At 47.8% G+C, this 16696-nt stretch overlaps 1 protein-coding gene across 1 annotated transcript in view; it reads left to right on the forward strand.

The window, feature by feature from the left end:
- Positions 1–1332: 1332 nt before the first annotated feature.
- The window catches only part of LOC100741202 (leucine-rich repeat-containing protein 24-like), a 68269-nt gene continuing 52905 nt past the window's right edge, over positions 1333–16696 (forward strand). The window contains 1 exon segment of the mRNA XM_024371678.2: positions 1333–1395. The gene's annotated coding sequence lies outside the window, so the exon portion shown is untranslated.

Here is a 16696-nt window from a genome sequence, read left to right on the forward strand (position 1 = left end):
GTCTCGGGGCGTCGCGTCGCGCCGCGTCCTTCGATACCGTTGCATACGCCGAGTTCGAACCGGAAGCTAGCTAGTTTTCTGTAAACTGGCTGCCGATTTTAAACGATTTCCAGGATACGATTTCCGTTTGTTGTTTAACGTCAAAGCCGGATAATATATATGTATATAAGCCGTATTCGAGGACGCATCATGGACGGAATGGACATTCTGGACGGAAGCCACGTTCTCGCGAAAAGTCTCGACAGAAGCCTGGATCGATCCGCCACTCTATTCCGAAGTTTCGAGTCCTTTGTCTCGTTCCCATTGCCAAGTAGACGGAGCAGAGTTAGTTGTCGGAGCACGCCGAGTTGAAAGAGTCCGATGCACAAAGGTTGGAGGAAATTACGGAGAAAGACGTATGCGCGATAGGTTTGAAAGGGGACGCGCGATCCAAGAACGAGGCTCGTTAAAAACGTTAAAAGGCCAGATCCTGAATACGGGTCTCTGGTTGTAACCGTATAGATCGACGGGCGGAGTATAGATCGACAGAGGCGCTCCGACTTTGGAACAATTTTTATTATCATCGACGGATAGTCTTCGAAACGTGGCACGGAGGAAGAGCGCGACGCGGAGAAAGGGAGCGTAAGATCGATTTAGAAGCGCGGTGACGGCGCAAGAGGACATTTGCTCGTCCACGGAGGACGAGCAAAACGTGAAACGCTGGAAAGGGACGTTCCTCGGCTCGAAAGTCCTGTCTTTTTTTTGTCGAGAAGCTTCGATCCGGGGAAGCGAGATTGCCCTTTCGGAACGAGAACGTTCCTCCCTCGCATACGCGACGACCGCAACTTCCTTTCGGATCATTATCGAAGCTGCTGGGAAATCGTCTCCACTCGTCGTTCCGATCCTTCGAAAAATGCGACGCGTGGCGAACTTGGCCGCTTTTCTAGATCTTCTAGTCGCGATGCTGTCGTCCGATAGCGTAGATAACGTAGGAATTGGAAAACGAAGGCGCACAACGAGTCGTGACAAACGAGGTTTCGCCCGTTCCGTGGTCGGGGCAGCGGGTAGATGAGTCCCAGGGCACCGGTACGAACCGGTAGCGGAGAAAAGTCGGAAATGGATTCCTCGGGGGTGCGCAAACGAGGGTAGACCGCGACCTAATATTACGAATCTCTCGCGAGCTCGGCTACTAAATTCAATAGGAAATTCGACTCGAGGTAGCTCGACCTATCCCCTTCCACCCTCCCTTTCTATCGCCGCGACTGTCCGCCACGCGTAATACACACGTACGCGCGGTAGTCGGTGGATGAGAAAGAAAGGGAGGATAGTCGCGTCGTATCTAATTGCATCCGTTGTCGTTTTTGTTTTAGGACCACTCGACGGATGAGTAACGAAGCGTGGCCCGCTGCTCTCAAGGTACACGGGATACGCTCCCTTTTCTTGTCTCTAACGAACCGTCGCGCAATTTGTATTCCGGCTTACCTGTCGACGTACAACCCGCGAACGCGTCGCTCCGTCTCGCCCTTTGTTTCTTACCTTCCTCGTCCACCTTTTTTCTTTCTTTCTTTCCTCTCTCTTATTGTATCTTTTCTTTTTTTTTTCTTTTACTTCGAACTATCTCTCGGAACGATTTGTAGATTGTTTTTTCTTTCTTTCTTCGTCTTTTCTTTTTTTGGACTTTTTTCTTTTTTTTTGTAGTCGAGACGAAACGAGGTGGTGGTCGATCTCTTCTACGATTGGGCTGTTGTTCGTCTTATCAGGAAGAAAATTTAGCAACGGTCTAAAAGATGGCGAGAGATAACGAAGAGTTGATTCCGCCAGTGACTTACGTATCGGAGCAGATGTTTCTTTATCGACGCGCGCCATCCTAATTACTTTCATTGCTCTCGGTCGCATCTGCAGTTGGCACAATTAAGATAATTACTGGAAAACTCGACGCTGCGCTACGCTTGCACGGCGTTTACCGTCTGAGCGATCATCCTTTAAGTTATTCGCGTTTGCCGTTCAATTAAACAAATTATCACCGAATTTGACGCAACGTGCTGAAATTTCTACGGAAACGTTATTAATCGTTTTAATACGGAAGGATGATCAATGGAAATTCACAATCGCCTCGGATAAAGCGGCAGACCGGACGATATCGAATTTCGACCTCCGATTCCCAGAGTTCACGGATTTATCTACAAATGTTTTTCACTCGCGGACACGGAATTCCCACGATATCGCCCTCCCTCGCGATCATACGTTGGTCAATTTTCATTTTAATCGTGGCAATGCACCGCGGCAATGTACCGCGGCGCTAAACAATTACGGTAGGCGCGATCGCGCGTTCGGATTAAATTCTTGGATATCGCTCATTAATTGGCGGCCGCAGATTTCCATTTAATTTCCCGTAATTTGAACGGGATTGACATGTATTTAGAATCGCGGAAGGGAAACACGCAGAATCTTGGGAACCGTGGCACGCTTGGATCGCACGCGTTCCAATTTATAGCTTTTATATTATATTTACGAATATTTGCCACGCGATAAATGCTTTCTCGGCGATACAGTGCCGTTCTAATTATGCCATAATTGGCCAATTTTGTCGATTTACCGTCGGTAGATGAGACAAATTCGAAATTGGAAAGTTTAATGGAGAAAATAACGCGGATTTTAAGAGCAGAAACTCACGTTCTCACGTTGAATGGACTGGACGACCGTCGAGTTCGCTGTCGAAATTGTCGCAAACGCCACGGTTGCTCGCGATTAAAGCCGAAAGCTTCTTAAACTTTTCTTCCATATTCCGAACGTAATTTCCACGTTTTCTCGATTTGCAACCTTGATGCGTTGGACAACAGAAATTTCACGACTTGGCTGAGCGTATCTAATCGTTGCAAATAATTATTATATATTAGACTCGAACGATATCTTCTGCGGCGATTTCTTTCATCGAAAATCGACGACTCGTTGGTTCCTTAACGCGGCTCGTTCCACCAGCCGTAACACCCCGTTCCGTCGATTCGACCGTTCCGAAACGGTTCGTAACGCAATAACTAAGCGAGTTTAATCGAAGATCGGAACGACCGTAACTCCAGGGAGAAAATTTCGAACGATTCCGCACTGTCCACCACCACCACCAACACCACCACCACCGCCACGTGCCTCGTGAAACGCCACGGTCTTTAATTATTTTTCGTAGCTCGTGGCCGTTTATCGATAGTTCCAAGGAACTAACTCGCTGGATATTTCAGGCCTCGGTCCGAATCCCCGTCAAACATATTCATAGACGTTTCTTAATCGCCAGTTAATTCGATCGAGCAATTATCAGAGATGCCGTGCATCTAGCGAATTTCGCAGGTGAGGAAACGAGAATTCGTTTATCGTTGAAAGGGTGACACGCGTCGTATCGGGTGTTCGGTATTCGGTGAATATACCGCGTTCGATTCGATGGGCATAACGACGAAAAATAGCTTCGAAGGAATTTCAGAGACGAAATTCTTGTCCGTCATCTTTTTGCTGGTAATGTTTCGAGCGTTGCAAACGATTTTCCGACCGCAAAGAGAAAGCTTCGACGTCCGTTTGCGAATCTAGGCAGTTCAGTCGACGCGATTAGCGAATTTTTTTTTAGATAATACGTTGGCTAGACGTAAAAACGTGGTGAGATTATCACGAATCGCTACGTAGGAGACGCGAGAGTCGCGTCCAAGAGCAACGAAATACCAGTGGCATACGTAAACTACAAAGGAAAGCAGAGCACGAGGACATTCGCGTGCATCGGGTCCCCTCGATCGAAAATCTCGAGATTTCCTACTTTCTCCGACATCGTGGAAAGCGTGTTTCCGAAATGAGCGCAGTTTTCACCTAGATCTTCGTTATCCCTGAAACCCTCTTGCAAAAGTATCGTCGCGAGAGAACTTTTGTTATAGAACGGCTTGCTCGAATAGGAAATTCCATTTCATTTCCTTCTTCTACTAAGAAAATCAAAACCTTTGAACGCGTACGAACGCGTAAATATTTAACTCGAGATGGCTCGTAAATATCGCTAGAGATCGTTAATCCTTAGTTTCCTTGTAATCTTAGTATCTTGTATCGCGACTATGCGGATGCAGAATTTCAGGAAAATAAAAATCTATTAACCTCTATCGTTTCTAAATTTAACGGGTAACAAGATATTTCGCTCAGCGTTTCCTAGAAAATTTCCTTCGCGTAACGCGAACTCCTTGCTGATATCGAGTTTCCAACTCGAAGAAAGTTTTCAGCGAACGAAACAAAACATTGATAACTCGATAGCTGCCAAGTTTTCGAATTATAGCAATTCGTTGTTACAATTCATTGCAAATTCCACGTTTTTCTCGCTCTTGGCTACTCTCGAACGCAATGGAACTCTCTAACGTTCCAAAAACGTTGAAAAATTGCCAGCTAAGTTAGGACAGACGTCTCTACTTAGAAAACAGGCGCGCGCGTTAACACGTTTCGATTAACCACGTGGAAACCACGCAACTCTCGTAGACGACAATTCTTCGCAACGGTCGAACGATTCGTCGCATCGAAGAAATGTCACGACCTAACATGCCGACTCAAAGCCGCTTTTACGCAACAACGTAATTAATTTGATTCGGATGATTTTATTATTTGTCAAAGGGACGCCGCTCGGTCGTTGGCGATTAATTTCGATCTTTTTCTACGGGCGGAAAACAGCTTCAGCGCGATAGAAATTTCGTGTACGCGGAAACGCCTCTTTTTAAACGGACATAATCAGAGAACGGTAGTAGCATCGCTAATTGCGTTAATTCTCCACTCCCGTTCGTTTGACTACCGGCGACAAGCGGCGCTGAACCGGCCGGTACAATACGCATACAAAATGCAAAACAGACGTTCGTGTTCGTTAATCTTTTAAATCTGGTCGCGTTCGCCGCGATTTTTTTCAACTGTTATACGATTAGCGTCGATGAGCGGAGCCGCGCCGTTCCCTGCATCTCCATGCGTTCGAAAAATTAACGAGTGCTTTAAAACTTGCCTCGTCGAGGCGGATCGCTGGTTTTTCGCGTCTTTAACTCTATTTCCGATTTTGATTTGTGATTTCGTCGTTTTCGTCTCTCCCCCCCCCTTCTCCTCCTCTATGTTGCCGAACGTGGAAAGAATGAACGAAGAAAACCGGTTAACAGGTTGGAAAAAGTTGCTGCGATTCATCTTGGCGAGGAAGAGAAAGCGGAGAAAGAGGAGGGCGGAGGTTAGAAAAACCGTAATAACCGATCGAAAAAGGGTAGAACGTTAACGGTAACGGAGATAGCGTTATCGCGATCGGCAACCAACCGGATAACGGAAACGGAGATACCGTTATCGGACATTCGCCTGCGAGCTCCACTAATTTCAACCAACGTTGAAAATATCGCGCAACTTTCGAGCAGCGAGCTTATCTCGCGATCTTTCGGAAGGAGACACGGATACAGCGGGGATATACGATGTTGGAAGGAAAGGAGAACGAAGATGGAGGGAAACCGGCAGAGACCTACGGGTTGGCTTGACCGAAGAAAAACAAAAGAACCAGAGCCCAGGGCTGTTTTATCGTTTTACTTATCTACCTACTTTGTGGCTGCTAGGGGTTTTAGCGTCTTTTGTGCCAGCACGTAACCCTAAAAATTACGGTATAACCGTTGTACGATGGAAGTAGCTTAACGCGCAAAATGGGTACCGATAATTAATTCTAACGCCAACGTCGCTACGCGAACTACGCGGAGACAAGCGGATATCGAATACCGAGTACTCCACTATTTTTATCAATCGTGTTCTCGTTGAATTGTTTTCACGCGCGTTTAGAAACAACAACTATTACTTACCAGCGAATTTCGATCCAATTTCCAGCTTTGCTCTCCGCTCATATCTCCGGCGAAATTGCTCCATGAAGCTTTTCGATTCTCTCTCTATTCTTCCTTTCTTTCTTTTTTTTTTTTTTTTTATCTTTTCCTCCCTTTTTTATTACACCGCTTCATCGTTTGCACACATAGATAGTGGGTTGAAAAGTTAATTTAAAACCGAGAAACGTTACAGTCGGCAAATTAATTTCATTACGTTGATCGATTTCGAGCCGAGAAAAGGTTTCCGCTCGAACGAATCGAAGCGGAATCGTCCGCTTAACCAAGTGTAACTCCACTAGCCGCTAATACACGCGTATGCGGTTAATTAATAATCGGCCCGTTCACGCAGATTCGATGCTGTGCCGCCGCATTAATTGAAATTCGGTATCGTGCCCTGGCGTTGTCGGCGTTATCGCGACGCTGCTCGATATCGTTGTTCGATCTGAATTCGGTTCGATTATCGGAACGACCTAAGGAATATTTAACGAACGAAAATGGCGTAGAAGCGGCGCGAAGCGGCACCAACGAAGGCTTATCCGTTCGTTGAATCCTTCTCCCGTCCCATATATGTTGCCCATCGACGTTTCTATTAAACGCAAAGCACAGTTTTATTTTTTATCAGGGCGCGCGATGTTTCGCTGAAACGATGGCACCGAACGCGTTAGGAGGTTAGCGGGACCGCATAAAGCGTTGGGAAATTTCCGCTTAAATCAACGATGCGGCGCGTGTAATAGCCGGAACGCGCGACTCGCTACGGCAGAGATCCGATGAAAACGAAGGAATATTAAAATTTGTAATGGGGAGAAGGGCGCTTTATTCGAGTGGAACGCGTCGCGCGATTAACGAACTGACGCAACGAAATAAAACGCCATTGTATTATTTCCATTGGAAGCTGATTGAAATTCGAGGGAAATAAAGCTTGGCTGCGATGTCACTCTACATGACGCGCCGTTTTCAAAGCACTCGCTACTCCGAGTGGGATTTCGCGACGCGTAAATTTTCGAGTCATTGATATCGCGCGAATTTCATCGATTCCAAAGGGAACAAGATGCTGACTGAATAAACATTGAAAAAAAGTCTAAAGCTTTTTCCCGATCGGTTGATATTTTTTCACATTGACATTTATTCGATCGGAGTATTTCCGCTTTGCGAATCGATCGGCCTCGAATTCCCACTTACGGTGTAAATGCACCGTATAACTAAGATTTAAACGGTTTCTAATTCTGTCAGTTTCTAATTTGCTCGATGATAATCAGAGGAATCGCGGTTTAGTCGATCGACGTTGAACGTAGCGGCTGTCGTTTCTACGAGGGAACGAGCAAGGGATCGAAGCAGTTTAACGGACCAGAGAGACATTGTAAATTTGATTTGGTTATGGTTTCGGTAACGAACAAAGGCGATTTATACCACGTTCAAGCCGTGTATACATACCGTTGGCGCACAGATTGTTCGTTCTCGCGCGAGACGAGCAAACAATCGCGATAATAATCGGACACGGCCGTTTTCCAGTCGTGGACGAGTGGAAAGTCGGAACGCGATCCACGCGGAGGCGTGGTAATTGCGCCACGTTGAAGAACACGGCGAGAGTCACGGGCTATGAATGAGACATAAATTTCTAAGGAGATAGGAATCGTTAGTGGCGCGAAACGTATGCGCGTCGCCAGCACAATAGAGCCTTGCGGGAGTTTGCCGGTCTGACGCGTGCACATCGCACGGCCTAACTACTTAGTAGATAAGCGAATGCTCTGCGGTGCGCCCCTCGCGTCGCTCGGCCATCGCGTCGCATCGGCCTCTCGCAAGGATGCTACTTTTCGGAATTTCCATTCGTCCGGAAGACGAATGCCCGTTGCATTTGTTTCTTGCTCGAGCTTTTACCAACGCGGACAATTCCTACGAAGAGAAAGAGAAGTAATCGGAGCGGCGGTACAAAGAGTCGATACACGGACATTAAACAGACTTTTCTCTCTAGCGAGATCGTTTCGTTCGTTGTAGTTCGACAGGATAATACCATCGCGTGCAACGAAAAACAAGAGGAAAAGTAGAACGTTCTATTTTTTCTTTTTTTTTTCTTTTCCACGCCCAAGTGTATTTAATCCGAGATACGGCTTTCCAATATCGTTGATTAAAGGAAGCGCACGGCGACTCTCCCAATATCGCTAGCTCTTCTTTAAGACAGAAATAAAATCCACTGTAACCCGGTTACGTTTTCCTAGCGAGAACCGTTTTTCGTCGTACCGTTTAAATCGAGGGAGGGCCATAATCGCGTCGGTGCACGTTGCGTGTCCATTGTGCAGCGAGTAAAGGCGCCGGTTACTGTTGCGGCACGTGCGTGTCGGTGGCCGTATACCCGCAACTAGATAAGCCCCTATCTCGACAGGCCAATAACATTAGCCGTGCACCGAAACCGGGATACCCCTGGCACGCGGGAATATTTCAACATGGGGCCATTAACGTCTTGCCCTCGGCTGCTGCCGTTGCCACTGCTTCTCTCTCTCTCTCCCTCCCTCTCTCTCTCTCTCTCTCGCTCTCTCCATCCATCTATCTATCTATCTTCCTCTTTATCTCTGGTTCGTTCGGTCTTTCGATTTTTTCCACCGTTTAAATCCGCTCAATTCGCTCGCCTCTTCAGTTTCGCGAATAATTCCTTGGCACGATCGTTCTTTCATTACCAACTTTGCTCTCTCTTTATTGCCGCTGAAAGAATAGCGTGTCGGTCTTTGAGAGCCGATAACGGCTAGCAGGCAGAATTTATGCAGTTGCCTTTTTCAACGGAATTCTCCCAAAGTCGTTTCGTGTCCTTTGAAAATTGTACATTTCTCCGGCAGTCGAGTTCCTCTCCAAGTTAGACGAAGAAGAAACGTTAGAAATACGGTAACGTCGCAAGATAAAATTTAACGTTGGCGATTAATTCGGATCCGAAAGAGCGGCAAATTGCCACGCTCCACGCACTCTGCGCGCACTCTTCACGCACGCTCTGACGCACTCTCTCCGTTTCATTTCGAAATGCTATTTCGAAAGAATATAGTTACGTCGAGAGGATACGTCGTCGTTGTTGAGTAAGAAGTCGGCTCGCAGCTGCTACTTTTACGCGAGTTTATCGCGGCAGTCGCTAGGAGAGGGCCGATAAGACTGGCGGAATGACACCGAGCGGAACATCGCTCGACTTTGTCGTCCCGTGTCGTTATCTTTGCGTTAACGACGTGTACGAGTGTATGGTCTAGTTACGTCGTGGGCGGTATAACTGGCTGATAAATTCTCGTCCCTTGGCGTTACCTCGACGTATCTAGAGTCTGCGTGCCGTGCAACAGTACGCGACAATATGGATGCGTAATTGGCGTGGTTGTCGCGTTCTTGGTTGTCGCGTTTGAAAATTCGTCAACGTTATCGAGATTTCGCTATTCCATTCCGACAAGCGATCTACGAGTATTCGATCCGAGCGTTACAGCTTACGGCTGGCAACTATAAAACGCGTCTACCGTTCGACCGTTTCGCGTATCGATCAGATCGAAGTAACGAGCGATACTCAGGCGACAGGATGGCGTTTCGAAGGAGCGAAATATTCTAAGCGTAGACTGCCGGATGATTTTCGCCTTGACATTTGCAAGAAGTTGGAACAGTCAGAGGCGGAGCCGTGATGCCGCGCGACGGAAGCTTTCGATCCGATGAATTCAGCCGAAACTGTACAAGCCGATAGAGGGAAAGACCTGGTCGAGATAGGGCGTGTGGAATGGTCTGTGAACAAACTCGGCAACTCGGGAGAGAGAGAGAGAGAGAGAGAGAGGAAGAGAGATCGGTGTTTGACCGATTAAACGAAAATCCGTGTAAAGGACGTGCGAAAGGAGCTTACAGAGCGTTTTCGTTTGTATCGGTAATGCGACGATATCCAGTCGACGATCCGCGAAAATCCCTGCCAGATTTGGAACGTAAATTTCCTTGGGACGGTAGCACGAACCACCGCGATCGACCCGTAGAATCGGAGGATTCGAGTCGTCGCGTTGTCGATATCTGATCGCGGTGGATATCGCGGAAGCGAATGCAGAAGCGACACGACACGATCGAGCGGTCGATTTCATTAAGCTGGTCGGCCACGATCGCGGCACCGCGCCACAGACGGTGTCGCTCCGTTCGTCACTCGTTAGAGTTTCAACTTTTTCAATCGCGTTAAAACGTTTGCTCGTGGCCCGAGCACGAGGCGGGCAACTTTGTTCCTCGCGAGCGTCCGTTCCACGAGAGAAAAAAGGAAGAAAGCTTCCGTGTTGACTCGTCCCGGTTGTTTTAACGACGTGGAATATCGCCGGCCGACGACGTCGTTACGAAGAACAACGACGAGCTTTCGAGGTTATCGAGAGAACCGAAAAACGAGGTACGCGCATTAAGCCGACTCACGCTTTGTTCCGGCCCCTCTCCGCCTTCGTTCTTTCCTTTGTTCGTCGTTTTCGTCGTTTTCGTCGTTTTCCTTCTTTTTGCGCGACATCCGCCGCGCAAAATATCGGACAACCCGATATTATTTGCACAAGGAGCTAATTACGTTCGAGCTGTATCGCCCTAATAACGCGACGAATAACGATACTTAATAGGGACGCTTTTAATCACGAAGGAGTTACGGGGTTAAGCTGTTTGATAACGAGTGCTTTAACTGCCGCGTCTTCTTCGTTAACGGTTAGCTGAAGCAGGTAGAGGCTGAAACTAGCGTAAAACTGTTATTACCACTTATCACCTCGATAATTACTATCTGCACGGAGAAGCAGCTAATTTATCTGTGTACAGAATCTTTAATGTAATTAACTCGGTGCCCTGTACCGATACGTTTCCTCTGCCGCCCTTCCTTCCCTTTTCCTGTCCATCGGAATTCTTCGACGCGAATAATTCGCGAGAGGCTGCTGCCAGACGAAATCGTAAACCGGTTACTCCTTCCTCGAAATTTATACAAACCGTTTGTTTGGATATCAGCGCGTTCCCGGAAAACGGCGAGCTCGCTGCAAAATCGACCTTGCCTTTATTTCCTTGGTAAATGAATTGTAACGCGCGTTCTGATTTTTCCCGAAGAAAGTTTCGTTTTAAACACCGATCGCGCACTTTGGTCGCACAACCGAGGGCAGAAAGATACACGAAACTCGTATAAAAGAGTGTTTGCACGATATACGGGGCACGTCTATCAAACACTTTCGAATCGAAGATTCTGCCGGGTTTCGAGAATCGCTAAACTCCGTGTCACCGAGGATCGAGCGTTCCGAGAATGGAACGTTCGAGAATTCAGCATCTCCGGGCTCAAACATTTCCGAACCGAGCGTCAGCGAATAAAACATTTCGGAATCGAACGTTTCCCAAATCGAATGTTCCCGAGTCAACGTTTCCGAATCGAACGCTGCCGCAAGCGACGGTGAATAGAAAAATGGGTTGGTAAACATACTGAAAAACGAAGGAGGAAAAAAATGTCTATTTATTTTGCTCGACAAAAAGGTCCTCCTCCGGCAATTGTCGATTCCGACGGCGGAAAGCTCGCTGAAACGCGGATCGAACCGTGTCGATTTCCACGAGATGCGAATCCCTTTTCTATCTTCGTTCTTATCCCCTCTCCTTCTTTCTTTCTCCCTTTTTCCCAGCTAGCGATACGTTAATCGCGTTTAAGGGAGAACCGGTGTTTCGTCTGCGTGACCTCGGGGCTCCGGTTACGCGAAAGCAACGTGTAGGTTACACGGTTGCTTTCCACGGAAATGGTGTTTCGCGTTTGTCGCAGACCGGCGTGGCGCGGCTTCGCTCTGGCCGTATAGAGCTATCGATTTGTCTGCAGCCGGAGAAAAACGAACGAGGACCGGCCCCTGTCAGATATCCCCGGAGATTGATTCGAAATTGCGCGTTCCTGTCGTCCGCGCGGCCCGTTGTACAACCGATTAGTCCCATGGCTAATATGATGGATTCACGGCTGTCTAGTTAGCCTTAATTACTTTTTACTTTTTTTTGCCACCGAACCAACTCGTCCGCCTGGAAAATTCGATTCCACGCATTATCGATGACAACGTCGATAGGTATATTTTCAACGCGCGCTGTCACAGTTTCACGCGTTCGCTCCTTTTCGCCGTCTTCCCTCTGATCCAACCGTACCAAACGGAATATCGACCCTTCCGTTTTGAAAAAAACACGCACTGCTCTTCCTTTCTTCTCTTCTCTTCTCTTCTCTTCTCTTCTCTTTTCTTCTCTTCTCTTCTGTTCGTGGCTGACGAAGGGAACAGGAAGGGAAAGCAGGAACGCAGGGGGTGAATTTCGCATGGATTTCGCACGTTTCAATGGAACAAGGCACGCTGATGTCAACCTACCTGCGTTGGTTGGGTTCAACGCACCTCTAAAGCAACCACACCTCTACCCACCCTCGTGGAACGTTCACCACCTTCCCCTCTATTTCACCCTCGTCGACCGACCTCGCCACCTACCTACACCGCCTACCCTACCTACACCACCCTCGAGCGACCTCCATCCCTCTGAACCCTCTAACCACTCTACAGCCGACCCTATCTACCGACGTACCCGCGCACGGTTCTACATACGTGCATGTAGTCCCATGTACCTCGGTTACATACGCGTCTGGTATATAGGCGAGTATGGTATCAAAATGGACGCGCGGAGCTACAGTGGTACTTCTCTTCTCTTCTCTTCTCTTCTCTTCTCTTCTCTTCTCTTCTCTTCTCTCTCGTTTCATTTTCCACTAGTCAACGAATACGAGTAACCGTGTATCTCGAAGCGAAATTCGTCGAAACTATCGATCCCAGCCGAATCGTTCGATCCTTTGTCGCGAAACTCGCCGTTCTGCCATTAAAAACCAGCCAATTTAATATTACGTATATCGTCGTTCGTTGATCACATTTGTTCGCGTTTATTTTTGTCTTCGTCTTCTTACGTTTTCGAAACCAACCATCTCCGACAGTCGGATGCGCACCGTTCGTTTAACCGATTGAATTTATTAACATTTACTCCCCACGATAGGATTATTTTACGGCTCGGCGTAATAACGCAATATTCAATGCGTAATATATGGCGATATTTAATAGGTCAACGTGATAATAATTCTTTGCTTCGATAATTATCATATTAATTAGTTTCATCAGCCAGCGAGTGTATTCCGAATCGAGCGACACAGCTCGATATTATGTATATCCGAATTACTAACCAGAAAATCTGTCCTCCTGTAATCGACGAACAGCTGTTTGTCCATTCGTTCGGGCAGCAAGCGCGAAGCAAACGAAGACGGAGAAAGCGCATCGGTCGTCTCGCAAGATGATGGTTTTACTTTACCGATGGGTTGACGAAGCGTGTTCGAAGCAAGGGAAAGGCGGAGACTGGATCACGAAGAGGAGGAGGAGGAGGAGGAGGAGGGGGAGAATGTAGGAGGGAAGGAAGGGAGGAAGGAAGGAAGGAAGGAAGGAAGGAAGGAAGGAAGGAAGAGTCGGGAGGAACGAAGGTTCGCGTGGCCTCCTCCTTATTACCCTATCGGTTAATCCTCTTATCGAGCAACGGGCGGCTGCTTTCGCTCGCTTCGGCCGACTTTAAACTAATCTAAAATGCAGAGAACAGTAAGGCGCGTCGGGGTAAGGTGTAGTAGAACGGGGGTGCGGCCGTTGATAGAGGTCAGCGCACCGCACCACCACGGTAATTGCCCCTATAACGAACCTTTTCATCCGGATGAATGGACGCGTGTATATTTCAGCTCCCACGACCTTTTGCTCTCTTTCCATCGTGTTTTTTCATTCGCGTGCGCTGCAAACACGACGACGAACCTCGTGTATCTGGTCTCGCTGGCCTCCGCCTTCGGCCCCGCCATCGAGTTTCCAAAGCACAGCACAGCGACTCTCCGTTTCTCGAGATCCTCCTCGATCCGACGTTTCTAGATCCGGATCGACCAACATCGGCAGTCGTTCCAGCGGATGGCGTTTTTTTTCCGCCCGGAGAAATCCCTTTTCCTTCTCGACATCCAGGAGAGAAAAATTTCGAGATTAGCCCCGGGATAAGACGTTTAAGAATGTCTTTGATTATTACGGCCGCCTCCTTCTCTCTCTTTCTCCATTGCCGCCCCCGTGCAATCTTCGAAACCACTTTGAAGAAAGATCCCCTCGTCGCGTTTGAACAAACGACTCCCATTTTTTCCTCGTGGTCCGTCACCGGCCGAGCAGGCCGATTCCAGGATCGTTCGAACAGTAAAAAAGCAAAGTAATAGACGCCGTCGCTGCTCTTTACAACCCTCTCCTCCCCACCCCTCTCTACAGTCGACGTTTGTTCGAGGAGCGGGCTCTCGCGATCGATCGGTCCAACCGAGAAAATAACCGGCAAACTGCCTTCGACTCTGGCCTACCTTCCACCTTTCCGTTATCCCGCTATCTAGGAGCGATCGGCCCTCGACAAATTTGCGAGTCGTCGATCGCAAAACGAAGAATCTCCTTTCGTTACGCGTTAAACGTGTTTTCTTCCAACGATTTTGTTTCACCTGCCCGAAACGCGTACTCGAATCGTTCCACGCAAAGTCCAACTTCTCGGATGAAAGTAAACGGGACTTCTCGTCTTCCATCTCTGGTCAAATTCCGAGACGACCGTGTCTCCAAGCACGGTATGGTCGACCGGAACTTTGTTCGATGAATTTTCTCCGGATCGACCGTTTCCTTTGCAGTTGGCAAACCTGTCCGCAAGACGTACGAGCTGCATATCGACGAGCATAGTCGACTAACGATATCTTCGGTCAACCCACGCTATCCTTGAGACTCGAGACATTCTCTCGAGCATCTTTTCCGACCATCCTACATTACTATATCCTGTTCTTTGTCCTTTTGTACTTTCTTCTCCTGTCTCGTTACTCCATCTACATATGTATTTTCTTTTTCTCTTCTCTTACGTACGTGTACTTACCGTCCTATTTTCCGTCTTCCAAGCTAATCTTTCTTTCGATCCAAGGCTTTATCCCGTAAAAGTAAATAAATAAATAAATAAATATTTGTTACCGGCGCTAATATCGCTATTGTATCGTGCACGCGATTATACAATTTCGCGAGTATCCGTCGAACGGAAGATCCGTTTTCACTTGGAAAGTGGAGACGGTAGCGCGAAAAGTGCACGACAAAACACGGAATCTTTGACGAATTACGCATTCATGAAGGCCGCGCAAGTCGGCCAACTAGTTTGCAAGAATCTCGAATGATTCTAATGCATTTTCCTCTTCGGTATCTCGTCTTACTTCTTGCCCTCTTACTTCCTGCTCGCAACAACGGTCTTTCGACTTTAATCTGGTCCGATTTACGCGCTCCTCGCGTTTCGCAACTTTCCCGACAATAACGCCCGTGGTATATTTATCTTGGCTTCGAGGACATTCAGCAGTGCCCCGAACGTTTCGACGATTTCTCGCGCGCGCAAGACCGGTGGCTCGGCGAACACGGAGATATACCGCCCAACGAACTTTCAGCCTAGAAACAACTCTTTTTCTTTTTTTTTTTGTTTTTTCTTTTCGTTTGTTTGCCGCTTAATAAAATATACGGACGCACGGTGCACCGGTAAAAGGGGCAACGTACGAAGCCCGGCACACGATGATGCTTGAAAAAGCTGAATGCGAATTGCCGAGAATCTGCGTAACTTTCCGTCCGCCGCCCCCTTCTGCCGGCCGACTGACTGACGGAGAGAGCGCGTAGAGCGGAACGCGCTTCTAATTTCCGCCGACTCGTTCTTGCCTGTCCGTATCGTTATACGACCTGATCCCCCTACACCATGGAAATTGAAGCGATAAAACGGTCTGGCCCGCGTTTCCGCAGCGCCGCGCCGTACCGCGGCAATATCGTTGCGAATTCGTGAGCCATCCTCTCGGCGTTTCGACCAAATTAATAAGCAGCGTTCAGCTTCGAGATCGTTATTCGAGGCACAAAGTCGCGCCAAACCGCTCTATCCCTCTCTTCTGGTCGTTCTCTCGCGCGACGGCAAAGCGAGTGGAAAAGCTGTCGAGTTTCTCGGTGAACGCACACGGTACCGATGGAGAGATTCGCTGGAGACTCGGGGTTAGGAGAATATATACCGGTTCTTCGCGATCATTTTTCTCACCTGTAAACCGAAGCTAGGAAAAGTTGGAGCAGCGCTGTCCTCCTCGATAAGCTTTAAAGCCGAAATCCTTCGACGCGGCATAACGCGTCGCGTTGTCGCGTGTCGTTTCCGAGATGAAAGACAGAGGCAAAATGTACGGCAGTTTAGGGCAAAAATTAAAGTACGTATCGCGCTAATAAAATTCCGGTGATAACTCGGTTCCGCTGCGAGATATAATTTACCGGTTTAGACGTACCGTTTACATAAAACAGACACCTTTCCCCCCAAGAGATAAATAATTAACAGTTTTACGCTTTCGAGAGACCGAGACTCGCCGCCAGGAATACGTAACTCGAGAAACTTGCTCGCGACACCCTTAACGACCACCCTCTTGTAATGTTATTTCTCGCTAATAGGTGTAATTAACGACCGACCCAATTTCTTTTCGCCAAGAAATCTCGTAAAAGTCGATCGACCGTACAACTTTCTGCTCCTTTCCCCAGGGTTTATCAGTCTGTATTTACGAGCTTTACTTACGCCGGCTGATAGACATAGCGTTATTAATAACCGCGTTCGCGAATTCCTCGCTCTTTATAAGAGTAAGAATATCTCGATACTCCGCAAATTATCTCCGCTTCCGATGGAGAAGAAAAAGGGACGAGCGGAACAAAAGTCGCTTTTTCACAATCTAAATTATTACGCTTTAATCCGTGAAAGTTTTCGTCTCGAGATAATTCTCGACTACACGAACGCCGCTGCAACCCGAAATTCGCTTAATTTATTCCCCACACGATAGTTCTCGCGCGGCAAGTTTTCCATGCACGAAGGAAACTTTG

The sequence above is a fragment of the Bombus impatiens genome, unplaced genomic scaffold, assembly GCF_000188095.3.
Source record: "Bombus impatiens unplaced genomic scaffold, BIMP_2.2 scf_1503, whole genome shotgun sequence".
Taxonomy (NCBI): Eukaryota; Metazoa; Arthropoda; class Insecta; order Hymenoptera; family Apidae; genus Bombus; species Bombus impatiens.